At 43.7% G+C, this 27,708-nt stretch overlaps 1 long non-coding RNA gene across 1 annotated transcript in view; it reads left to right on the top strand.

Moving 5' to 3' along the window:
• The first annotated feature begins 24,768 nt into the window (after positions 1-24,768).
• LOC115842397 (uncharacterized) overlaps positions 24,769-27,708 on the top strand; it is a 490,939-nt gene continuing 487,999 nt past the window's right edge. Inside the window, exon 1 of the long non-coding RNA XR_004035260.2 lies at positions 24,769-25,859. This is a non-coding gene — a long non-coding RNA (uncharacterized lncRNA). The remainder of the gene's footprint in view (positions 25,860-27,708) is intronic.

Genomic DNA, 27,708 nt, shown 5'->3' with positions numbered 1-27,708 from the left:
CGCCAAGCCAGGGATATTCCTAGCAACAAGGTGAGTTATACACTCACTTTAGTTCTCCGTCTACAGCCACTTGCTGGAGTAATTCATATTTTTTAGAGTCTGTTGCCTGCAGTTTTCCCATTCTTTCTGTATGGCCACAGAATTAACGGTCTACCCCTTACAGCTAAACAAATACCGTCGTTAGTGTACTTCCTTTTAAGTGGTAGGTGATGCACGTCTTTTCTTCAAACTGCCTTTGCTTTGCTTTTTTACAGAGAGAATAAAAAAAATTCTTCACCATTCTAAGTATCTACCCCGCCCCCGAAGGTACTCCCTCACAGCTTTCCTCAAACTATCAAAATTTTCTCGTTTCCTTCGTAACTTAGGATCATGACCCTGTATTCTTTTGAATCACAGGAAGACTATTCCAAACCCCTTCCACTAAGGAAAGTTCTCCAAATCCCAACTTAAGAGACACACAATACCCAACATTTACATGCTGTGAATGTTTTTTATTTCTGCCTGTATCAGAGTTTGTGTGAACACTCTAAGGTCTTTTTACCTTGCTTTGCACCTTTCTGAAGTTATTTCACATGTGATGGAGGGGTGTTCTGTTTTTCTTAATAGGATCATATGTGATTTTATTTAAAAAATCTGTTTCATTATTTTCAAGGATGCCTCTTTCTTCTTCTCCCTCTCAACAAATTCATGGAACCACGTATTAAAAAATGTTAATAGTTAAACAACGATTTTTTTCTTGACCTGACTGGTATTAGGCTACATTGCAAACTCCTCAGTGAAAGAAGAATTGTTTTCTCCCTCCTAAATTATTTATACCCACTGCCCCAAGTGTTAATTTCAGTGTTTCAGGACCACAGTGTCAGGTTATTTGGGTGATAACCTTGGAATGCGGGACTTGTCTTTAGGTTTGATTCATTTCTTGATTGTCATTTTAAGGCATGGTTTTATTTTATCTCATTTTAAATCTTGGGTCATGGTGAAGAAAGAACACCATTTTAATGTTTATCTCCCTTTTTGTTACTTTAGGCCCAGAATTTGCAAGAAACAGCAGTACAAATAAAGCAGTTATGTAAGCATTTTCTTTTACCTCCAGTGAAAAAAACAGAGATCGAAAATCGCTTTTAATGGGGTGTAGAGAGAGGATGTGCTGTTAGCGTAGCCACCTGGTGTTGACACAGAGGACAACCTATTTCTGAGGGTTTCCGAGTCTTGCCAGGATCGTGTAAATGTTCCTTGAACTAGATTTAAGCTGTGCCAACATTAAGGCAACATCAGATAAGGTAGGAAGTCTCGATTTAGAAGTGATTCACTGCCTTGGGATTCTATTTGAAAGCGATCGCTTTTTTTCCCCATTGAGTCTTATCATAATTTAAAATTTCATTGTACGTCTGTAGCCCTTGTGTACCTGTCAGACTTTGGCTTTTAGATGTCTTTCTGGGGTTTCAAAGATAATCATTCATTAATGATAAAAATCCCCTCAGTCCTTTTACATCTAGCAGCTCCAAGACGACCCTCACTTAGTCCAGAATGGAGATTAAAGAACTAACCCTGAAGCCTGTCTGCAGAGTCAGTCCCAAGGCTGGCATCAGGTCTTGGACCTCTGTGCCTGCTTCTCTGCCAGATGATTTGCCTGCAGGAGGAAATGGGGAGTGGTTGAAGCTAAGTCCCCTGCTTGCTGTGCTCCTATGTCTGAATCTCGTGAAACGAGCAGGGTGCGGTGGGTAGCACAGGTGTCTTCTGCGATGCCTCATCGTTGGGAAGACCATTCAGTGATGAGAGGGAGTTTGCCAAGCAGGCGTTTACCTTCACAGCCTCAGGCGTTGACCCCAGTCTGTGGCTGGTGTTGTAATAGGTGAGGTGCTGTGTGTCTGCACTGCTGTGTACTCTGTGTATGATGTCACTGACCCTCACGGTGATCCTGTGGGGAGACTGAGGCACGCCCTTACATGACGGAGCTGGGATTTGACCCTCGGGCTTTGGAGCCCTCTGTCTTGGCCGGTATGCCCTTCTCTGCCTTCTGCCAGCCAGCTCTTCGAGGGTGACCATGGCATGTTCGAAATACCTTTCCCCAATTTAAGGCACTGTTGTCTATTTCAGCTCCCTTCTTCCAGCCTCCTCCATGAGGAGTCAGAGTCAAATTCCCGAGTCAGAGAGCAGTCTGGACACGCTCCTGCCCTCGGACTCTCTGTGGCTTCTGATGAAATCGAAAGTCTGTCTTGGGCCAGACATTCAAACCCATCCCATCCGTGGTCTGACTCAGACTCACATTTCCAGATTTAACGTCTGGTGCAGCTTCTCGTGGACTCAGGGACCCAGCCTTACTGAACTAGTATTGAAAGATACACCGCCCCCCCCAATGCAACAACCAGAAAACAAACAACCTGATTGAAAAATGGGCAAAGGGCTTGAATAGACATTTCTCCAAAGAAAATATGCAGATGGCCAGAAAGCACATGAAAAGGTGCTCCACATCATTAATCATCAGGGCAATGGAAATCCCAGCCACAGCACGATACCATCCCACACTCGCTGCGATATTAGCTATTATTAAAAAAATACTAGTAAGCGTCGCCAGGGATGTGGAGAAGTTGGGACCCTTGTGCGCTGTTGGTGGGAACGGGTAATGGTGCAGGTGCTGTGGAAAACAACTTGGCAGTTCCTCAAAAAATTAAAAGAGAGTAACCACACGATCCAGCAATTCCACTTCTGAGGATTTTCCAAAAGAAATGAAAACAAGGTCCCCATGAGATATTTGCACACTCGTGTTCATAGCAGCCTTTTTCACAATAAGCAAAAGGTGGAAGCAACCCAAGTGTCCATCAGTGGATGAACGAATAAGCAAACTGTGATATATACACACAATAGAATATTATTTAGCCTTCGAGAGGAAGGAAATTATGACACATGCTACAACATGGGCAGACATGTTGAGGACATGATGCCACGTGAAATAAGCCAAGGAATGCTGCGTGATTCCGCCTATACAGTTTGAGGCACCTGGAGTCATTCAAATTCACAGACACGGGAAGTAGAAGGGTGGGTGCCAGGGGCTGGGTGGGGGGAAATGGGGGTGATGTTGTGTAACGGGCGCGGAGTTTCCATTTTGCACGAGATGAAAGATATTCTGGGGATGGTTTCACAACAGCGTGAGCGTTCTTGATACTTCTGAAGTGTACACTTGAAAATGGTGAAGAGGGCTTCCCTGGTGGCGCAGTAGTTGAGAGTCTGCCTGCCGATGCAGGGGGCGCGGGTTCGTGCCCCAGTCCGGGAGGATCCCACATGCCGCAGAGTGGCTGGGCCCGTGGGCCAGGGCCGCTGGGCCTGCGCGTCCGGAGCCTGTGCTCCGCAACGGAAGAAAATGGTGAAGAGAGTAAATCTTATGATTTGTATACTTTAGCAAAATTTGAAAGTTTTTAAAGAGTTCCCCCTCTCCTCACTTCAGTGCCTCTGCTCATTATGACCTTTCTTCTTTCCATGTCCTTCCTTGTAGAATCTTTCCAACTCCTAAAGGTCTATTTCGAACGTGACCCTCAAACGTGATCCTCTCCAAGAAGTAGTCCTTTTTTTTAAAAAAATACATGTAGTTTACTGTGTGTCAGTTTTTTGTTTGTTTTTTTTTTTTTTTTGGCCGCGCTGCGTGGCACATGGGCTCTTAGCTCCCCGACCAGGGATCGAACCCGCACCCCCTGCATTTGAAGGGCAGAGTCTTAACCACTGAACCACCAGGGGAGAGCCCAAAATAGTCCTTTTTGCAAAGAGCTGAATTGAACAGTACTTTCTCTGAATGGCCGTCAGCTCATGTAGGTTTCAGTCATAGCCCTGGACACAGAAGTCCGTGTCTTATTAGTGAGTGCTGGCCCCAGCAGGTCACGCTGACCACCCCCTACTGGCCCCAGCAAGACTGTCATCTCCATGGGGATAAGAGTCATGATTTCTTCCACTTTGTATCTAGCACTGGGACACACATCATAAGCACTCGGACTGAATAATTTGACGGCTCCCTTCCTTTTTTTCTTTTTGCCAGAACTTCGAGGAAGATATTGGAATTATCTCCCGTGCTTATGAGATTTTGCCTTCTTTCCGTGTCGGGCCACATAGGGTCTCTCATTTAGCAATTTAAATTTGGTGGAAGGACCTCAAACTGGCATGAAGCTGTTTGAATGAATCGAGATAAGCTCCTTTCTGAAGAAAGAACCTTCTGACCTCTTAATACTTCTTTCATAGCCTAATCCTTAAATAATGTTTCTAGCAATAATTCCATTTTCCACATATGTAGCAGAAGACCTGGGTACCATCAAAATATAAAGTCAGTGTTTTTCAAACATTATTAGGCTTCTGTTTAATGTGGAGTCATAGCTCTGTCAGGAGACCAGATATAGATACATGGTTTGTTTAAGGAAACAAAAGACAAGCCTTTATTTATGATCCTCACGTTGTGGTAGGTTGTATACGTTGTATAGGCAAGTGTGACAGATGGGCTAAACGTTAGGGTTGGATGAACGATTTCATCTCAGTCTTTGTTTATAAGTCTGTGTTTATTAATTGTTCGGAAGGCACAAGCAGCCTTCTCGGCAGTGCTGCCCAGCTCCAGCGTGATGGATCTGACTCACAATAGACATTCGTCATGCCATTTTTTTGGTGTTTGAACAAGTGATTTTTAGAATCGTTGAAAAATGTCTTTTTGTCTTACTTTTCTTCCCCACTGTCGTCATTTCTTAAGAAAATTGGTCCAGTTCTTGCGATGGATTATTCCAGATCTCCTGCACCGCCCCCCCACAGTTTCCAGATATTTCAAGCTGCATTTATTCATCTTCATGTGAACCCAAGGAGCATCTTTCTGCATGGACCCGCCATACCCGGTCTCGTATTTGAACGTGTTCTTTCCATTTCCTTTCCTTTATTCTCTAGCGTTGCATAGTCTGGTCCCGGATTCACTGCGAGATCTGCGTTGCTAAATTGGGTCGTTGGCAGATGTGTTCTCTTTCTAAGTTCTGAGACTGGCTTTCCTCCCCTCCCGTCTCTCCCTTCAAGGATGCAGTTGGTTTTCCTTTCACCTCGGTCTTCCTGCACCTGTGTTGCCCGTCCATTTGGACCCTGTTCAAAGCTAACATTTTCTATACTTCCTGGGAAGTAAGAGAGTTCTGCAGCCACGAGTCAATGAAACTGAGTTCCCTTCTTTTATCCAACAAGAGTGTAAGAAATAATCTCAGTCCTTCAACGCAAAATGTGCAAGTGGAAATACTGACATAGGAGGCTGGCCTGAACACCTGTCACTTCTTAGAAGAGAATCGGTAATAATTTTCTTCTTGTCCTTAACTTTTTCAGGAATCACGGGGATTGCTCAAAGCTTTGAAGGGAGTAACACGTGTGTAGTTAGGCTTGTTGCAGATGCTTCATTGACTTACTCCCCCTTTTCTTTTTACCCCCAAGCAAATTGATGTATTTGATGTTAAAAATATTAATATTTGTAGACCGACTGTAATTTATCATCAAATTTGGGAGTGAAAGGGGGCATCAGTAATAGTTAGCAGGACAGCAAGGATAAACCAGTGGACTCCCTGGCAAACCCATCCAGACAGTGTCCTTAGCTATGACCTAACTCAGCTGCCCGGAGACCAATTTCTAGATACTCTAACTGAAGTAGCTAAAAAAGTCATAAAGCTTTACGGAGAAAAGAAGCTATAAATCTTGGTTGTAGTGACTTTATCTCTGTGGGGATGCATGCCAAAAACTGCCTGAAAAGAAAATTTTGGTGAGCTCTTCACATCCTACAAAGTTAGTTGAACCCAGCTTCAACTGGTGGAAAAAATGCGAGTCAACACAAAAATAAGCGCAGTAATTCATTCATTCATTCCTCTGCAAATATGCCAACCTACCCCTGTCTGCTAGGAGTTCCCACTCAAGAGACGGAGAAAGCTAAGCCAGCAGTTATAGTATCCTGCGATGAGGGCTGTGTTGTTTTTTTTAATAATAGATTTATTTATTTATTTTTATTTTTGGCTGCATTGGGTCTTTGTTGCTGCGCGCGGGCTTTCTCTAGTTGCAGCGAGTGGGGGCTACTCTTCTTTGTGGTGTGTGGGCTTTTCATTGTGGTGGCTTCTCTTGTTGTGGAGCACGGGCTCTAGACGGGCAGGCTTCAGTAGTTGTGGCTCACGGGCTCAGTAGTCGTGGCTCACGGGCTCAGTAGTCGTGGCTCACGGGCTCTAGAGTGCAGGCTCAGTAGTCGTGGCTCACGGGCTTAGTTGCTCCGCGGCATGTGGGATCTTCCCGGACCAGGGCTCAAACCCGTGTCCCCTGCACTGGCAGGCGGATTCTTAACCACTGCGCCACCAGGGAAGCCCAAGGGCTGTGTGTTTTTTAAGCCAGCATTTGTGGGGATTTGTTACAGCAGCAGGAGGAAACTAATACAGGTTGATGAAAGCTTCCCAGAGGATCTGCACTTTGGTGAACAACAGAGATGGGCCAGACAGGAATAGTCAGGAATTCCAGGGCGACCCAGCACAGACCTCTGCCCAAGGCAGAGTGGAGAGGGCTGAGATTAAGGCTGCAAAGTGAGTTAGGAGGCCACGGCACCCACTGAAGTCACAAATGTAAAGGCTTTAACTGAGCTCGGTGAGGAGGATGGACAGACAGAGATTAAGAAACAATTTACGTCAACACAACGGCCTCCCTACAGCATAATTCCTCCAGGGTGGATACATAATAGTGACTTGGGCCTTAAGGGAGACTTCGGAAATATATATATTTCTGAGAGAGAGAGAGGGAGAGAGTTTAAACAGTTGAAAATTTGGTAGTGTACTTTATCACGTATATCATCACAGGCAAATTACTTAATCTATTTACATTACCCACATCTGTAAAGGGGGACAGTCCCACTTATAATGCCTATATCTTAGGCTTCCTTGAGAATTATACAGTGTGCTACAGAAGCACTCACTAAACAAAGAAAAGCTACTTATTACTTACGCTTAATAAGTAGCATATCCAAGTCTGCAGGAGAAGTGTGAGGAAGGATATTTTTTAGTCGTCTTTGCTCTCAGAATTGTTGCTGACTGAGAATACGCAAGAGCAGAGCTATGGAGAGGGACTGTGCATCATTATTACAAGTTTACACTTTTAGATGGATGGAAGAGTAGGACGGAAATTTGACTTACCCTGTTGGATCAACAGCTATGTTAGGGCATCTCCAAATGCCCCACACAGCAGGCTGAGACACAAAACGGGAGGCTGAGTTCCTGCTCTCTGCACAATCTCCATCCACTTGAGAGGAGAAGCATGCAAAGAAGATAATTTCTATTCATTTATTGTTTGTAACACAGGTCATCCATTCTCATCGTAAAAAGCTTGGAACCAATAGGACATCATGTAAAACTATAAATCACCATAACTCTACCATCTGTAGATCATCCCTGTTAACATTGTTGCTATCTTGAAGTCTTGCTGAAGTTTTCAACCTCTCCACAAATCTCTTCCCTATCTACCCCAATCCCCCTTTCCAAAAACCCAGCAGGTATGTGCTCATTGCCTAGGTAGAGAAATATAAAAGAATGGCATGTACTGAAAAAATTCCTTCCTTTGCTTTTTAGAAGCCTAAAAAAACATCAGGGACCTGGACAACCAATGGCATCATACGAGGGGACTTGAGAATAGAAAAAAAAAAAATATATATATATATATATATATATATATATATATATATATATATATATATATATATCTTGGTTAGGACTTCCCTGGTGGCGCAGTGGTTAAGAATCCGCCTGCCAATTCCAGGGAATGGGTTCGAGCCCTGATCCCGGAAGATCCCACATGCCGCGGAGCAGCTAAGCCCATGCGCTACAACTACTGAGCTTGCGGCCACAACTGCTGAAGCATTCGCACCACAACTACTGGAGCCCGCGTGCCCTAGAGCCTGTGCTCCGCAATAAGAGAAGCCACTGCAGTGAAAAGGCTGAACACTGCAAAAGAGTAGCCCCTGCTCTCCACAACTAGAGAAAGCCCGCGTGCAGCAACGAAGACCCAACACAGAGAAAAAAAAAAAAATTCTGGATTGTAAAAATAGGCTCATATGTCGTCTTCTAGTTTTTTATGGTTTCCCATTAAGTATGGTTTTACTTAAATATTGAATCTTTGCAAAGTAAGTGGTTAATGAATTGGGAATAACAACACTTCAGCCACCATCTCAAAATGCAAGGTTGCCAGCACCTCCTGAATTCCACCCTGTTCCGTCTACCTCTCACCATTAAGTCTCCCTGATTTTTGTTATTGTGGGGAAAATTGCATAACCACATGACTCAGCGATTCCACTCCTAGGTATATGCCCAAGAGAAATGAAGACACCTACACACACACACAAAAAACTTGGATACAAATGTTCATTGCGGCATTATTCACAAGAGCCAAAAGGTGGAAACAACCCAAATGTCTATCAGTGGATGACTGGATAAATAAAATGTGATCTGTCCATACAATGGAATATTATTCAGCCATAAAAAAGAATGAAGCTCTGACATGCTTCAGTGTGGATGAACCAAGAAAACATGTTCAGTGAAAGAAGCCAGGCACAAAAGGAACACATACTGTGTGAGTCTGTTTGTTTGCAGTGTGCAGAATAGCAAATCCACAGAGAGAGAAATTAGATGAATGGTTATCTAGGACTGGAGGCACAGATGGGTAGGGGTGATGGCTACAGGAACAGGGTTTCTTTGTGGGGTGATGAAAATGATGTGAAACTGGCTGTGGTGATGGTTGCAAAACTCTGTGAACCTGCCAGAAGCCATTGACTTGTATACTTGAAATGGGTGAATTTTATGTGAATTACATCTCAATAAAGCTGTTAAGTATTTTTTTAAAGAAAAGTAAAATATATAGTGCTCTAAGTGCTATGCAGAAAAATTAAATGGGAAATGTGTTAAGGAGTTTTACTTGGGTTAAATTTTAGTTCAGGGTCTTCCTACCATTCTCTAAATTCCTATAAATAAGTAAAAGTGTCCCTGAATGAGAGACAACTAGTAACATGCAGGGAGATACCCACCCCTCTCCTGCTACATTAATTGAATTGTTTCACCGCAGGCTTGAAAAACAGCCAAATTCTTTTGTCGTCCAGGAAACCCAGGGTTTGACCAGGAGAATACTGCCTGTAAATCCATGGAAAACCCTGCCTCAAGGACCAGAATTCTAAGGACTCGCTGAGTTCCACGGTTTGCTTACCCAAGGGCTCTGCTTCGGCAGCATAATCCCAGAAACACTGGAACAAAAGTTGGGTGGTTTAATAGCAACGGGCCCACTGAATCCACAGAATGGAGAAATCAGTGCCTTTCTGGCCCTTACATCCTTATTACATGTCATCGCTTTCTGGCTATTAAAGGGCTAGTGTTTTTTAAAATGAATGTGCTTGGTACCTCTCCAAGTTCTATTTTAAGAGTGCTTTTGGTGTGTCAAAAGCCTTCAGGAAGTTGTCCTCAGGCTGGCCACTCTGGAGGCAGCCTCGTCCCTGTAGAGATGCTGGGAGCCCCCCCGCCCCCCCGGCAGCAGCAACCCAGCTGCCCCACCAGCTGGCCTGGGTTTGTGTGTCCCTTGTCACTCAGCTCTTGCATCCAGAGCGCACCTGCCGGCTCCAACCCCAGACGGCGCAGGGGACCCACACACTCTCCCAGTTAGGCTTTTATCACAGCAAAACCTCCGGCGGATTACGACCGCCCCCTTGGGCCCGAGAAGACAGAAAGAAGTGGGCTTGTACTTTCATAAAGATATAATAAACTGTCCCCTGAAGAAGGGACGCCCTTGAAAGCATGTTAAAGGCGTAACCGCACCAGGAAGTAGAAAACTTGGGAAGTTGCCAAGGGCTGTGGTCTGAACTTCACTTTTGCTTTTTGCTGTTTGTGTGGTGACGTCTGGCTCTGAATTTAGAGTTCTCTCTTGGGCTTTCCAGCAACACGAGCATCCTGGGCGCTGCCAGCCCTCGAGGGTGGTGAAGACTCTACCAAATACGAACTATAGATGTAGAGGTGTCAGAAGACAGTAAATTGGGTTCACATTGTATTTTCTTCTGCCTTCGAATGTCCCGAAAGCGGAATTCTATTTGCAGCCTCAGACCCGAGGCAGAGATGGGCCGTTGAGCCCCTACGAATCAGAGACTTTGAATACCACCTTCTCCTCCAGCTGCCAAGACCCCACCTTACATCTCCTCTCCAGGCAAAATTAAATTAAGGGCTGAGAAGTCTACTCTGGGGTAGTCACCACTTAATGTGGAAACTTGAAAAACTTAAAGTCACCAACAAAGAGAATAAAACCTGTGAGTGCCATGCAGGTAGGGCATGATGGATCCACAGAGAACAGAGGAGAGAAAGCCCAGAAGGTGTGCACTGAACGAGGCTGCAAAGAAAAGTGCAAAATCCAGCCTGCCTAGAGGTGGCCTGAAGAAAGAGGCTAGGTTAGAAATATCAGAGCCACAGGAAGAATGGACATCTGTCTTCCTCAGAGAACATCAGCGTCATCAAGAAACATTAAGCACCAAGTTAGGAAGGAAACACCGTAAGGGAACCAGCTCCCGGGCATGGAGATTAACCACAAGGGGGTTTCATTTTCCAGCCAGCTTGGTCATGTGAGTTTCAGTCCATTACTTAGCATCACAAGGCTTTTGTTGCAAAAGGAAAGACAGTTAATACGTACCCCACCGGGTTGCTGGATTGATGTTATATATGTGATAGCAACTAAGACGAACTGCCTAATAACATAAATCGGATATCATGACCCCAAGGAAACGTTCTAGCGATCGAACAGGAGTGAGCAAACTGCGGCCCACTGTCTGTGTTTGTAAATAAAGTTTCGTGGGAACACAATCCTACGCATTCCTTAGTTATTACTGTCCATGGTTGTGTTCGTGCGAGAGCTGCAGAAATAGCTGAAATGGAGTCCAAAGGTCCTTATATTTGCTCTCTGGCCCTTGATGGGAAAATCTCACTGACCGCGGGTCTAGCGCTTCTGTTTATCACCATTCACTTGGGAGCAGCAATAAACTTCTTCTCGCTGGTCACCTGTTATGTCTGGTCATAGGTGACTTCATTTCATCCCAGGAGATGTATTGTAATCGCCGCTTCATTTTGGGGCAGACTGAGGCCCCCAGGTGTTGAGTCATTTCCTCAAAGTCACACAGTGGAAATTCGGGAGCCAAAATCCTGACTTCAGCGTCAGTTCTACATCGTTCTTCACAGCTGTTTTCATTAAGTACATAAATAAAAAAGCATAGGGCTTCCCTGGTGGCGCAGTGGTTGAGAGTCCACCTGCCGATGCAGGGGACACGGGTTCGTGCCCCAGTCCGGGAAGATCCCACATGCCGCGGAGCGGCTGGGCCCGTGAGCCATGGCCACTGAGCCTGCGCGTCCGGAGCCTGTGCTCCGCAACAGGAGGGGCCACAACAGTGAGAGGCCCACGTACCACAAAAAAAAAAAAAAAAAAAAGGATATGATGCAGGAGGAGGAAAAACCAAGTCCTAGGTGAAAATGGGGATAGTCCAGCCGGTTAGTGGAAGGTAGAGCACGGACCCAGGGAAGCAGCCGGCCCTCCATGGTGGTTGTCCTCAGAGCGGCAGAAAGCGGGGCAGAGCTCCCGTTTCCTCTGGGACGTGGGGCAGCAGGCGAAGGAGGACTTCTGCTGTCTTAGTCCTCCTTGCAAACCCACCCAAACTTGCACTGCAGAATCTACTGACTCCCAGCAAAAGGGCACTCTCCTATCAACTCACACCCTACGTTCACTGACTTAGCAGACATTTGGTCCTCTTCACAATGTCCTTAAGATACTGGATCCATAGGGACTTCCCTGGTGGTCCAGTGGTAAAAAATCTGCCTTCCAGTGCAGGGGACACGGGTTCAGTCCCTGGTTGGGGAACTAAGATCCCACGTGCCGTGGGGCAGCTAAGCCCACATGCCACAACTGCTGAGCTCGCACACCTCAACGAGAGAGCCCGCATGCCGCAAACTACAGAGCCCACGCGCTCTGGAACCCGCAGACCACAACTGCAGAGCCCACGCGCCCTGGAGCCCACACACCACAACTAGACAGAGAAAACCCACATGCCACAGCTAGAGAGAAGCCCGTGTGCCACAATGAAGAGCCCGCGCTGCAATGAAAGATCCTGCGTGCAGCAACTAACACCCAATGCAGCCAAAAAAGTAAATAAAATAAATAAATATTTTTTTAAAAAGACATTGGATCCATAAAACATTTGCTCCATAAGACATTTGCTCCACACCAAAATGTCTTTGATATCTGGTCATATTTGGTCCCGTCCAAAACATCCACGTTTGCACCACACTAAAAGTCCTTGATGTTTCGTCATATTTGGTTCTGTCTGAAACATCCATGGAGACGTTTGATTCAAGCCCAAAGGTCCTTGATATTTGGTCCTGTCCAGAGCCATTTGGCATGGACCAAATATGCTGAAGGATGTTTTGGAGAGACCAAATATCAAGGACCTTTTGGCATGGACCAAATGTCTTATGGATGTTCTGGATAGGGCCAAATGTCCTACCAGCGTTCACATATATACACACATGCACGTGGTGTTATTTCCCAACTTTGTTCTTTCTCCTTCCTGAGAAATGCTTAGACAGAGGTCTAAATCCTGAGCCCCTTCAAGGGGTCGCTGCTTCAAGCGCCCCTCCCTAACCCCAGGTTGAACCGGCTGCTCCCCTCTGGGCTCTGGTGGCATTCCACCATTTGTTACCTAACATCCCTGAGCGCTGTCTATTGTCCATCTGTCCCAATGGCCTGGGGACACTTCAAGAACAAGCACCATGTCTTTTCTTAGCATGAAGTGCCCAGCTCAGTCTCTAGTTAAGAGAAAAATCACTCCTTAGAACCAACCTTGGCAGTCTCTACCCAAATAGTAGAAAATTCTAAAAAGAGGCATCGGTAGAAAACTAAGTTCCAGTTTCCTAATCTCCCTCTCCTATCCAAAAGCACTCTGTGAGGTTTGACTCTTAACCCCCACCCCCTGCTAACTGTTTCCAACATGTCCATCAGAACAAGGGAAGGGTTTTCCAAGCTCCAGAGAGGGAGAGGGTAGCAGCTGGGTCTCTTCTTAGCAGCCGAGGGGAGGTGGGGAGGAAGCAGAGGGAGACCTCGCCTCGCTAGAAATGGCAGTGTCACAGGGGCGGGCAGTTGCAGGGACAGCCTGTCCTACTGAAGACGTCAAGTTAGAACATCAGGACTGGTGTGCCCCCAAAATGGGCAGAGACCATCAGATAGGAGACATGCGATGTGCGGCTGTCCCAGGATGCTTACTTAGCACCAAGCATAAAGAATGCAAGCCTGGAAACCTCCTTTGATTGTTACTACATCTTAGCCTGGGGAGACTCTGCGTGGAAAGCCCGCTGACAGGTTTATTGCCTCTCTGTGCTTATAAGGGTGGCGTGGATGGCTGTCGCTTGTTTTGTTCCCATTTGCCTCTGCTTGGCTTTTCTCTCTTCTCTCTGCTGCCAAAGCCATCGGGCTTAGGTTTGTGGGAGTGCCTCCAATATCATGAGTCCCTTACCCTTTCGACATCATGCTTCTGCAGTACACGGCTTGCCGGTGCTCTTGTGCTCAAGGAAAGTATTTTCCTCTCCGATTGCCACAGATGGAGTTGCATTTTGGCTATTATTATCCAGCTGGCCACCCAAACCCAAATCACTTGCACTTGAATTTTGGTCTGTCTTTATTTTCTTGCCTACCCTGCAGTTGAGTGTCTTTTTTGTGACCGCCAAAGTCAGCTGCTTAAATAACCTTCCTCAAACCATTATCTTCACCATTTATTTGATATATTTTTAAGAAATCATTTAAAATAGGAAAACAAAAGTGAGTGACAAAGTAAAAATATTCTGCTATAATATATCATCTTCTGCAAAGAAAGGAATTTGAAACTGTGGTAAACATAAAGAAAGGACATCTACGTGAAAGAAATAAAAAGATGTTCATCACCATAAACATGAAGTCTTCAGCGTGCCCTGAATTTACCTAAATGTCATATTTGTGCTAATGACATACATCATATTTTACTTTTACTTGGAGGTAAGACAGACGTTTGGATCCCTGCCAACAAGTTGTTGAGTGTGAGGGTGATGCTGTATACTTCCAAGGACACAATTGCAATGACATCAGACGTACTTTTCTACTCGGCTGATGCTCAAGTTCAAAATAGAGGCGGGGGGTGTAGTAGAAAGAACATGAGACTGGATCTCAGGAAAATGAGCTCTACTGCTCACCAGCTGTGAGAACTTACATGCGTCTCGCAGCATCTTGGCCTCTGTTCCTCAGCCTGTAAAGTAAAGGAGCGGGAGTTGACAGATTCTAGGATTACTTCCTGTTCCCAAATTCTCTGATGTTAATTTATCTACAGGACGATGGAAAAGAATGCCGAAAACATGAAGCAAGATATAACCAAGCTGAGTCTCTTCGTGGCCCAGCAGGTATCTCTGGGTTTGTAAAAATAAACAGGAGGACGTGAAAGAAAGGCTTCCATGGAAAGTGAAACAAAGGAAATTAAAAGTCCTTCCTAGAACCTGACCAAACTACACTCATTATGTCAAATGCACTTGTTCATATTCAGATGGAGTCAGTTTGAAGTAGATATGATAGCAGCTCATTTTGAAAATGGAGGGGAATAACAGCGATATAGAATGATATCAATCATCCTAATAGTGTCAGTCTTGTATACAAAAGTAAATGTGACCAAATTTATATTGCTCCTTCCACCCCAAGGACTTGTATGAAATGAGCAGATCACAAGACCTTTTCTCTGATTGGGCTGATTCAACTCGCTTGACCAACATATGCAAGATGGACCAATACTGATGGAGTTGGCAGTCTAGTAGGGGAAATGGACCACACAGTAAAATATTAAAAACATAGAACTTCCCTGGTGCAGTGGTTAAGAATCTGCCTGCCAGTGCAGGGGACACAGGTTCAATCCCTGATCTGGGAAGATCCCACATGCCGCGGAGCAACTAAGCCCGTGCGTCACAACTACTGAGCCTGCACTCTAGAGCCCACACGCCACAACTGCTGAAGCCCAGGTGCCTAGGGCCCGTGCTCTGCAACAAAAGAAGACAGTGCAATGAGAAGCCCGTGCACCACAACGAAGAGTAGCCCCTGCTCGCCACAACTAGAGAAAAGCCCATGCGCAGTGTCGAAGACCCAATGCAGCCAAAATAAATAAATAAAATAAAATAAAATATTAAAAACATATAAGAAATCCATATGAAATTGTACAGCAGTTACAATAGGGAGAACAAGCATGTTATATTCATTTTATCCTTCATAATTTTAGAAACAAAAGTAAGGTTTCCATTCATAAGCCTAGTTATTGATATTTCTCCTTTCCTGACTAAAGGAATGGAAAACAATGAAGAGAAAGAAAAGATTAAAATTAAATCCCATCTTTGATGAGGTGAATAACCACACAGATGCTGAACCACAGTATATGAAGAAACGCTGCCCATTAAAGTAAAACTTGGGCAGTGTGAAGGGGACATACTGAGGGAGAGGGAACACCTCCAATATAGTCTTCAGCATAGGTGGTAAAGCCCCAAAGGCAAAACCTTGCTTGAAAAGGCAAAGTGGGGACCAAAGGACAGGATGCAGAAAAGAAGCAGGATCAGTCAGGGAAGCATTCAGATGCAGCACCTTTGTGAGGTGCAGGCTACACACACGTCATGATGGAGGAGAATTTACCGATGGTAACGAGCCTGCAATGCTGATCTTGGTGATTGTTTTCACCCTTCCAAAAAACAATGCTGGATTTTTGAGGCAGGGAGACCCCTGCTAACTGTGAGCAGGGACGTATTACAATGCAAAGTGCTGACAGGAAAAAATGCTAGGAGACAGCAGACACTGTCACAGAGTGTGCAAGGTAGGTATAATTGGTCCTCTCACAAACAGAAAGGGAGATACAGCAGGAAAACATGAAGATAATGCAAAAGAAGAGTTGACAGGAATAACATGAAGATCACCTAACCAGGGAGGAATCCACCGTCTTTTCATGGGCTCACAGGGATGTTATGGGGAAGTCTGAGTTTCAGAGACAGGTGTGGCTTTCTTTAAAAAAAAAAAAAAAAGATGACAATCAAAAAGAACTCATTTATTTCTGTGTGGAGCAAGAACAGAGAATGGACAGGCATTTCTCAAAAATGAGAACATGACAGTACAATGGCAAATAATCGTAGTGAATACAAGTAGGCTGGCATTTCAAAAGAAATCAGGAAGAAGCCCTCTAGATGAACTTAGACATCAGGAGAACATGGACTTAATATGACAGGAGGGGCATATAAGCAACTAAGGAATAGAACATTTTTGCAGAAATTTTCAAGAGAAGTATTAGGAAGTCTTAAGCCAAGAAGGAGGTAAGGCATCTCAAAATATGAAAAGTAACAAAAGGGCCTTTCAGTTAATATTATAGCCAGAACTCAGAGAGAAGACCTTACCTGTGTCCTTTCGGATTTGCTAGCCAAATGTGGGAGGGCTTCACAGGTACTTCTCAGGGCTGGCTGAGTGTTACTCCCTAGCCATTCCCCCCGCACCCCCCAGGGCTCAGGAAATTCGAGTTCTTATTTATTCTTTATAGCTGCCAGTGTCCTTTCCATCTCTTGATGTTTCTCTTGCTTTTTTGTCCCCAAAACTAAGCTATGGTTTGACAGTCATTCCTGAGTGCCAATTCCATGATACTCCTGGAAAAAAGGAATATACACTCATTAGTTATTTAAGGGCTTAAGTGGTAATCTGTAAGGGGGAAATATATAGGCGATAACAAACTTGAGAAATCAAAAATCTCTCCATCCCATGGCATCTAACTACTTCTCCTTTGCTTTGGAGCACTTCACATCTGTCTGCCTTCTGCAAACATTTGTCTTTCTTTAGGTGAATCTGACGTTGTCTTTATTCCTTCTATGAAATAGAGATTGAGGAGTATGAGAAATAAATAATGGATTTTACTGACTTTTTCCCTCAGAAAAGCCACTAATTCCCAAAGTAGAACAATAGGTGAGAACTAGCTCCACTCAGGTAACTGCTTGTCTCAAGTAGGTAATGGAAGCTTTGGGGACCCACCTAGCTTAGTAGGTGTCCTGTGCACACCAAGTTTGCCTTGGATCCTTGCTTCTAAAATTATGTGATGGCCATAGTCTTTTCACAACTCACCAGAATTAACTTGAATAACAAAATAGTCTCAATTTAAAATATTTCCTCTCATAATTCTTTTTCCTAATTGTTTGGCATCCTCTGCCTTCTCTCGCTCTTTTTTTAAAAAAAATATTTATTAATTTATTTGGCTGTATCGAGCCTTAGTTGTGGCACGTGGCCTTCTCTCTAGTTGTGGTGCACGGGCTCCAGGGTGCATGGGATCAGTAGTAGCAGCGCGTGGGCTTAGTTGCCCCATGGCATGTGGGATCTTAGTTCCCCGACCAGGGCTCGAACCTGCATTCCCTGCCTTGGAAGGTGGATTCTTAACCACTGGACCACCAGGGAAGTCCCTGCCTTCTCTTATTTTTAAGTACTAACCTCCTCTGTTCAATAAATAAATAGGAAGCAAGCAATTACAGGCAGACCTCATGTTATTGCACTTCACAGATATTGCGCTTTTTACAAAGTTTGAAGGTTTGTGACAATGCTGCATTGAGCAAGTCTATTGACACCATTTTTCCATCAGCATTTGCTCACTTCGACTCTCTGTGTTCCATTTTGGTAATTCTTGCAACATGTTAAACTCTCCACCAGCAAAAAGAATACAACTCGCTGAAGGTTCAAATGATGGTTAGCATTTTCTAGTAATAAAGTATTTTTGTTTCATTTCATTTCATTTTTAAATATATATATATTTATTTATTTGGCTGCATCGGGTCTTAGTTGTGGCACACAGGGTCTTCACTGTGGCATGTGGGATCTTTCATTGCAGCGCGTGGGCTTCTCTCTAGTTGTGGCGTGCGGGTTTTCTCTTCTCTAGTTGTGGTGCGTGGACTCCAGAGTGCGTGGGCTATGTAGTTAGTGGCACTTGGGCTCTCTAGTTGAGGCATGCAGGCTCAGTAGTTGTGGCACCTGGGCTTAGTTGCCCCGTGGCATGTGGGATCTTAGTTCCCCGACCAGGGATCAAACCACATCCCCTGCATTGGAAGGTGGATTCTTTAACACTGGACCACCAGGGAAGTCCCAATAAAGTACTTTTAAATTGGCGTATGTACGTTGTTTTTTTAGACGTAATGCTATTGCACACTTAATAGACTACAGTGTAGTGTAAACACAACTTTTACATGCACTGGGAAACAAAAAATCTGTCTTTGTTTCTTAATGCAATATTTATTTTATTATGGTGGTCTGGAATTGAGCCTGCAATATCTCTGAGGTATGTCTGTGTTAGCAGAAAACCCCAGAATGGGATGACTTTGATATCTTGTGCTGGGAAGGTGTATGTATTTGTTCATAGCTGTAGTTTTTATATGTTCTTTAGGGCAACGGTCCCCAACCTTTTTGGCACCAGCGCCCGGTTTCATGGAAGACAGTTTTTCGACAGACCAGGGGTGAGGGGAGATGGTTCAGGCAGTAATGGGAGTGATGGGGAGCCATGGGGAGCGGCAGATGAAGCTTCACTCGCTCGCCCACTGCTCACCGCCTGCTGTGCGACCCGGTTCCTAACAGGCCATGGACCACTACCGGTCCGCAGCCTGGGGTTGTGGACCCCTGCTTTAGAGTACTTGTCATATATAATACCTTTGGCTGGCCAAATTGATTGTAAGATGAAAATAGCTACCAATGATCATGGTCTTTCATTATATCAAGGCGTTTCACAGACAGTATTTTATTTTATTTATTACTTTTTAAACATCTTTATTGGAGTATAATTGCTTCACAATGCTGTGCTAGCTTGTGCTGTACAAACAGACAGTATTTTACATTTCCAGGTGTACCATCACCTAAATAGTACTAAGAACCATTGCCTAGTTTTTTCACAAGGGGGAGTATCTCTTGGACTTTCATTTTTGCTTCCTCTTCTCTGACTTTGAGAAGTCAGGTAATTACAGGTAATTGTGAAATTAACATTTAGAAGAACCTTAAAATCCTAAGACCACAAGGAGGTTATAAGGGAAACCTAGTTATGGAGGAGCGATTTTCTAGCCTGGATAAGCTGCTTCTCAAAAGAACTTATGCATTGTCCGGACTAATCATCACTGGCAATGTTGAGAAATCATTATAAGACAGCAGAGATTTCCATCCCCAAGACTGAAAGTGCACACATGTTCTGATTTTTCAAAGACCAAGGAGAAGATGAATTGCACAAATGTGTGACCAAGAAAGATGGGGTGGTTGACAGTATACAACGCCAGCAAGAGGTCAAGCGGGGACAGCTGAGAAGAGGAGGCTGCAGCTGGTGGTTAGAACTCGCTTGAGATCGCTGTGGAAGCCAAAGCTCTGAGGGAACTTGAGCTTAGTGTCCTCCCTGAGCGTCATCTGGAGACAGAGTCTTTAAAAAGGCGGTTGGTGAGCCCTTAACTACGGAAGTGGGGGTCACTGTGAGTCAGGGTGGGCTCGTCATTAACAGTCCTGCCAGCCAAGACTCATTTCACTGGACTAATAAATACAAGAAATGCAGTTGGCTTGAAGGACACGATCTCCGTCTGAGCAGAGTTTTGACAGTGTTTTCAGTCCTAGCCTTGAGGACTGCGATCAACCAAGATCAACTTAACATTATTGAAACTGATGACTAAGGGACGGATGTGCAGCTGGAGTATGTTTCTCATAGTCTCCCTCTGGCCCTGCTGTTGGCCATCTCAGCTGGGGAGACTTGGACAAGGCAAGGGATAGCCTGCTGATCAGGGGTGCACAGTAGTGATTAGCGAATGCATTGAATGACACAACTGAGACCAGAAGAAACAGGAATGAAAAAGAGAAAAGGAGGAACAAGGTCCAGAGGAGACTTGCTGGCCTGGATCAGTGGAATGAATCTCACAAGATGGAGACCGATAGCAGCAAAGTGCCACTTTCTGCTCAGATACACCAGCCACTCAAGTACCAGCTTGTGGGGACAGGGCTGATCGATGGTAAAAACAAAAATAACCAGACACCAAAACCAAACAACCAAACAAAAACACACACAAAAAGCCTCACATAATCTCACACAATTACAATACAAATGAATGTTGACGTTGAACATGACAGAAATGGAAATGACCTTACTTTGGACCTCATTTTGTGACTGCATTCATTATAATAACAGAGAGCATGGTAACTACTTAAAATATTCTTTCATATTTATATATGCACATCCTCAGTTAAGAGCAAAATTTGGTAAACCATGTAACTTTTGGTTTGGAAAAAACCAATTGATGGAGTGTGAGTGACATCAGAAACTCTGCTGAACAGATCACACCTGCAGAGTCGTGGAGGTTTGTCCCCAGCATCCAGTACGTAACATGTTTTCAGAGAAAGACCACTATGGTGGTTAGGAACCAAAAAATGAACGGGTAAGTGGAAGAAGAGGAAAAGAGGACAAATCACTAGGAACTGGTGGAGATAAGGAGTGGGGAGAGGAGGAGAGACACAGCAGGCTAGAGGGATACACCTGTACTTGATGAGTCATATTCCTGGGTGACTCTGGTGTTTCTGTGCCAAGACTTCTGAGTACAGCTAGTGATGACTCGCATGCTATAGCCACTGTACTTGATCTCAGAAAGAACCTGCATCATAGCACACTGTACTTTCCCTCTGTGACATTTAACACAACAATAACTAAATAACTATGGGAGCACTTATCTCTCTGCCCATCTAGATGCTAAGTTAAGTCCATGGGAACAAACACTGTGTTAGTCTCTGTCATCCCTGTATTCTTAATGCCTAGTGTACAGACATAATGAGCATGTACTAAGCACTCTATCAACATACTTGAATGAATTTTTTTTAACATTGCTCAGCAATTCAATAACTGCCCTATATTGTGGAAATTTTTAAAACAGAAAATACAATGAAAAGAAATCACGCGTTTCATGTTAGCGAAAGGACATTGCAGCCTGCAAACGAAAGATACGTATCTCAATACAATATAAGGAATAATTTTGACAATTGAACACAGTTCATTAAGCAGATTATCAGGTAAATCTCATCACGCTCATAGGATATGTCACATTCTCTCCCCATAATGCATTAAGTTAGAAATCAGGGACAAAGAGATAAATAGAAAATCTCCATATAGAAATTTTAAAGCACACCCTTAAGAAAAGAACAACTGTGTGGGTCAAAAAAGAAGTCATAAAGGAAATTGAAAATATAGATAAACAATAATAGCACTATATACTTTTTAAAGGGGAATGCAATAAAGCAGTATTGAGAGGGAAATTTAAAGCCTTAAATGTTTATATGAGGACAGGAATAGGATGGAAATCAATGAGTTGAACATCTAGCACAGGGAGTTAGGAAAAGAACAACAGATTAAAACTTCCACAAGTCAGAAAGAATAAATTAGTAAGACTGGAAAACTTCTGGCAAGACTGAATAGGAGAGAGACAGGGGACAGGGAAGGAAAGGGAAGAGAAAGGAAGAGTGGGGGAGGGGAGGGGAGGAGAGGAAAAGAGAAGGTGGTGGGGGAGAGAACAAATATAAACTATTTTCTTAAAGTATAGATGCTTCTGAGGTCAAGACGATAATAAAATCATAGCATTTTCAGCTGTATAGCAATAAAGTTGAAAACTTAAATGTTCAAAATTCTAGAAAAATGTAACTGACTCAAGCAGAAATAAACTATAAAAACTGAGTTAGTTGTAAAAACAACAACAACAAAAACAAACAAAAAATGAAAACTTTCCCCAAAGAAAAGCCTGTGCCCTGATGGTTTTATATGTTAAATCTAACAATCAACAAGTAATTTCAAACCATTACAACTCTTCCAGAGAACAAAGAAAACAAACTTAACTCATTTTTTTGAGACTGCCTAACTTTAATAACTAAATTATCCAAGGAGAATAAATCCTATTAAATATAGAGATAGACATCTTAAACAGAATATTAACAAAACAATCTAGCAAGCTATAGAGAATAATAATCATGAAAAAAAAGGATTTATCCTAGTAATACAAACCTGGATCAACATTAGAAAGATCAGTCTATTAATTACCAGTGAAAAACCTGTATGATTATCTTAACTGATGAAGAAAAATCATTTGATCAAGTCGATATCTATTCCTGACTTATTAAAAAAAAAAAGATCCTTAGCAGTTAAGGATAGAAAATAACTTTCCTACACTGATAAATAATATCTATCAAAAAAAAAAAAAAAAAACGAGTTGAAACTCAGTATTATATTTGATAGTGAAAAGGTAAAAGTATTCCTGTTTAAGACCAGGAGTAAGAATGATTTCTATTACAACGCCCATTCAGCTTTGCACTGGCAGTACTAAAGGCCAGCTCAATGATATAAGAAAAAATAAAACGAGACGTATGAATATTATAAAGGAAGAGGCTGTTATCCTCCAGAGCTTATTCATTGTCTACTCTGAAAACCTCAGATCTCAAATAATATTTAGATGAATTGTTAGAATCTATGAGGGTTTATCAAGGTTGCTGGATACAACATAAATATTCACATCACTTGTATGTCTATATGCCGGCAATTGTTAGATCACACCACGCTTTTAGAAAATATCTTTTGCACAAGTCCCCAAAATATAAAGGATTAGTAATAAATAGAAAAAAAATTAGTGAAAAGACTTTATGGGGAAATTTTAAAAGTATATTGAAAAATAATAAACAAGATAAAAATAAATGAAGAGTTATAACAGTGATACCAAGGTTAAAGATGTGCCTTTCACCCTGGAACCATTACTGAGGACCAGCCTGAACTGTTGGGGTTCAACTTTACTTGGTCCTGGACTTGCAGTCACTTCTTGTTCTCAGCAGGGATGGAACATCGATTTCCATCACTAACCTCAGAATTCATGGATATTACCTGGAGATGCTTGAATCTGTCTCTGAGAAGGGTGACGGAGCAGGAGACCAGATGCTGTGTTTCATCTTTCAGTAAAATGCTTCTAGGAGCATGTGCATTTAAAAACACATTTTAAACATTTCTATGCAGGCACTGCTGCAGGATCACAGCTGCACAACCAGTTTTTTTACACCAAGGAATATCTCACCCATGATGAATTCAGCAACCTTATTTTTCGTTTGTGCATATCTCCCCCCTTCGTATTTCATTCCTTCAATATGCCATTTGTGCCTATAAAGCAATGCCCATGACAGTGAGATGCCACTGTCTTTATCTCCAAAGTGGTGACAGCTAATTTATTACTTTCATTTTTATCTGCAAGGAGTTTGTGGAACAAACTTACAGTCTAGAACTCTGTAATTAACAATTCCCTCTGATCTCTTCATCAGTATGTCTAGGACAGGCTGAGTCGTGGAGAACATATTTTTGTTAGTGTTATCTAGATCAGGGCGGGGGAGGGCAGTGACCAAATGTGACTGAAGAACTAAACAAAATAAAAAATGGTACTTTCCAAAACTCCTGCATTGTATTTATTTTGAAATATTTTAATCACTGTTGATTGGTGTGGTCAAATTGTACCAATTGTCTGCTGATTTAGCTGCAAGAAGACATACTTTGGAAGATAACAGTGTTATATAATATAACATTAAATTATTACATTATATTTTATATATTATAACATTGTTATAACATTTTATAACAGTAAATATTAAATAACTTAGTATTAGGCTAGAAGCAACTCTCAGCCATGAGTCTTGAGTCTTTGTTTCATGTCTAACGGTACTTATCCTCTGCCTGTTCCTTGATATGTGATCCTGGCACTGTCTGCAATGAGCTGGTCCAGAGCTTCAGCAAGCACTCCTATTCAGCATTACTTTGAGGTGCAATTCTGGACATCTAAAGTTAAGGGGTCACGAGGCTGGCGGATGGACTTGGGAAAGGATTGAATGCAGGCCTCTTTATCAAGAGACAGGAAACCAAGGTTGTGGAATACAGTTCACATTTTCAGCTGTATCAAAAGCCTTACCTTTTTGCTTTCGGTCTCTTCATAGTACTGTCATGACTTACCATCCCAACCTGTAAAAATATTCCGTGGCTCAGATGGCCCAGAATTGATTCTTGAAAGTTTTTTTTTTTTTCCCTTTGGTTTTGTTATGTTTTCTTTGTTGTTGTTTTTAATCTGGGAGGATCACTGTCATTTGTTCCTTTGTTAGATAATCTGCCTTTGATCAAACATCATTGCCAACATTTGACCTAAATGGAGTCAATTATTGCTATTTTCTCATGCTTTAGTGGTAAATTCAATCTGGACAAGTTTATTAAAAGCAAATTAAAACTAAAATTAAACTTAAGGTTACTTTCTTTATTCCAGTAATTTAAACAGCACAGAGTAAAACAGATACGTTTCCATTGTTGATTGTGGTTCTTTTCCCTTTTCTTTCAGCAAGAACTTTATACGATACTGCCCACTGAAGATGGAATTCAGCATGAAGGCCATCTTGGGCTCCATCAAAGAGATCACTGAGGGCTTCCCTGGTGGCACAGTGGTTGAGAGTCCGCCTGCTGATGCAGGGGACACGGGTTCGTGTCCCGGTCCGGGAAGATCCCACATGCCATGGAGCGGCTGGGCCCATGAGCCATGGCCGCTAGGCCTGCGCGTCCGGAGCCTGTGCTCCGCAGTGGGAGAGGTCACATCAGTGAGAGGCTCACGTACCGAAAAAAAAAAAAAAGAGATCACTGAAAAGCCAAAGGGCCTCTAGGATGTCACACCTCATGATGTACAGAGGGCGCAGTGCACTCTACAGAATTGGACTTGAAAAGTAAAGAAGGCGGACAGAGTTTCCTCTCTTACTGGAATCTTCTGGAAACCATAGCCATGGGGTATTCCCTAATGCCTCACATCCTTTAAGCAATGTTTAATGGCCACCTGTTGCATGAGGGCTCATCAGGGGAAAGGACCATTTCACGACAACCCAGGACCCTGGCCCTAAACTTCGGTGTCCAGGCTAGTGGGGCTGGACCATGTGGAGAATTTGTTTTGCCAGGACAGGAGGTCTTGAGGGCCTGGAATCCAAGAATTTCCAGGAGGTCCTTCACCATGTTCCTGCCAAGTCCGTGGCCACCACACCACAAAATGGCAGAGCCCAGGTTCATGTTCTCGATAAGGATCCCGTGCCTTTTTCATTGTGCTGACTCTCTTTGCCATGGTGGGGCTTTTTATGGCCTGGCAGGGTAAGGGCCTCAGCGTTCTAGCCGCAGGTGATGGAGAGACTGCCTGCCTTTGGTTCCTCGAATCACTGACCTGGGAGCCCCATCACGTGGGGCCCCAAGCAGAGGCCCCGGGTAGCCACCTCTGGGATGTCCTAGCTTAGGTGCTGCTGAGAGTTTGTCAATACTTGTATCTCCCCTCTGCCTTAATGATCAATGTGTCCAAAGTCACAAACTCAAACCACAGCACATGGAAATAATGACTTATCCTGTGACTGCCATAAATGCACTCCAGTGTCTCAGATGTATTTCATCGATCATTCTTTAAGGTACAAAAGACGTGTGTCAACATAGAAACAGTCTCTATTCTGGGGAGGAAGCTCCATGAATGTGTGTACTATTGACTCTCAGTCAAAGATGCCATTTTCCTCTTTGCGGGCCATCGACGTTTTGCACCAAGCCCTCTCTTCTTAGATAATTGCACTTTACACTTTGGCATCACGTTCTGAAGGCTTGAGGCTGAAGTTTCTACTGCCCTTCCACGAGGAGGACAGCCTGTGGTCCCCACAATGAGATCTGGTTCTTTCTGCTCATTCGTGGAGTGACGTGGAGAGCAGGGAGCTGATTTGCAGAAGGACCACTTGGTAGACAGGTAAGAAACTCCGCGTTTATTTAAATGTAAGCTTAACTGCGGCAAATATGGAAAAGCCTCTGGGAAGATTTCTTTCACGGAGCACATTTCTGTTGCCTAGGATATGAACCCTTAAAGTCTGTCTGAGTAGCCGGAATTTACAAACAGGAACCTTCCCTGTTTCGCATGGTTCCGTGTTGGCGCGTGTTTGAAATGCCCTTTGAGTTGCTAATTATTTTGTTTATATTCTGTGCTCAAACAATCACATGGGAGGGTTTTCACCTTGGTATTTTGGCTCCTAGAATGGTAGGTACACGAAAAGCTTTGATGCTCATCCAGGAGGTATCATGTGGGAGTGAAATCTCCAAAGAAGCAGTGGTAGGATGCCCCTTTGCTGCTGTATTGTTTTTTTAATGGAACCCACGTTCAGAATTCCCCAAGGAAGTAGCTGAGACAGTGATGCTGAACCTTACTTCAAAAGGGCTATTCTCAAGTCTCCTTGAGCATATTAATGTCCAGAATTATATAGGAGCTGCTGTGTAAAGCTCCAGGAGCAGCACCTATGTAAATGGATCCACCAAGTGGCCCCATGAACTTCGACCGCCATCTCGTTGGTGGTGCAGCCTTGACCCTAGGGGTGCAAGACTGGGGCTGCATCCAAAAGTTTCTGTGACATCCATTGACCCCACCCATCATAAAAATCATTCTCGCTTTTCCTCTAGTCTTATATTATGGATAAAAGCTTGGCTTGTTAAGTGAGTACGTCTGAATTAGACCCTGAAATTCTGAGTTTGGAGACACCAGGAGAGCAATGGTTATTCTCTTCTTTGAAAACATGAATAATTATTGTCTGGGGAAGTTTCATTTTAGAAGGTGAATGCAAAGAGGCCCAGCACGTATGGCCCAGTAGGGGAAGCCCAGTCTACTCTGCATGCTGGATGTATTCTTTCCACTCTCAAATGCAGTGTCAGCCCATCTTCTGTGCACTGCCCACTCCCCTACCCATGGGGGACCCTACAATGATATTTTCTGCCAAAAAGGACATATTTATTTTAAGAGGCCCTTTGCAGCTCCCTTCTTGCATTCTGCAGAGTTCCACAACACTAAGTAAGTGCTGTATCCACCTTTAGTTTTAAACAGCAGCATACCTTCCAAAACCTGATTTGACAACATGGCTAAACGTTGGATGAACGGAGCTCGTCGCTGACTTAAGTCAAAATCTGTTGTCTAGAGCTACGGTGTTTAGCAAAAAACTTGTGAAACGATCTAATTTTTTTCCGTTCAGATTTGCTGAAACAGGTGAAAGTACTCTGTGCTTGGAAGGTAGGGTTATGCCTTCCTGTTGTCAGATGCAATAGATTGTGTGCCTTAGTTGTGAGTAGGGTTTAGACGCTAATTAGCTTTTGCAAAGATATCTGTTCCAAAGAGCTGGGAGATCTGCCTTTGTTCCTAGAATGGGCCTCCCTCCCGTGGGGACATTCTTTCATACCCCCTTGGTTTCTCACCGTGATAGAGTCGCCCTTAATACAGCTGCCAAGAGACAGTGACCCCTGTGGGCTTGGGGAGGTGGAACACCAGGCCATCTGTGGACAAATGAGGTGCAACGCCCATGTCCACCTCAAGAGACAGTGACCCCTGTGGGCTTGGGGAGGTGGAACACCAGGCCATCTGTGGACAAATGAGGTGCAACGCCCATGTCCACCTCAGAAGCGAGTGCCTTCAGAGTTTCTGTGGGTGGCTGGCTGGTTGGTAATGGGGTATCTCACCTTTCTGTGATTTTGGAGGCGTCCACACCCTCCACGTCCACGTGGAGGGGGTTTTTCACAGATGCTTTGGGGACCAAGCTGTCTATTGGAGCCCTGCCAGGGGT

Source organism: Globicephala melas, chromosome X, assembly GCF_963455315.2.
Source record: "Globicephala melas chromosome X, mGloMel1.2, whole genome shotgun sequence".
Classification (NCBI taxonomy): domain Eukaryota; kingdom Metazoa; phylum Chordata; class Mammalia; order Artiodactyla; family Delphinidae; genus Globicephala; species Globicephala melas.
This window is presented reverse-complemented; position numbering and strand designations above follow the sequence as displayed.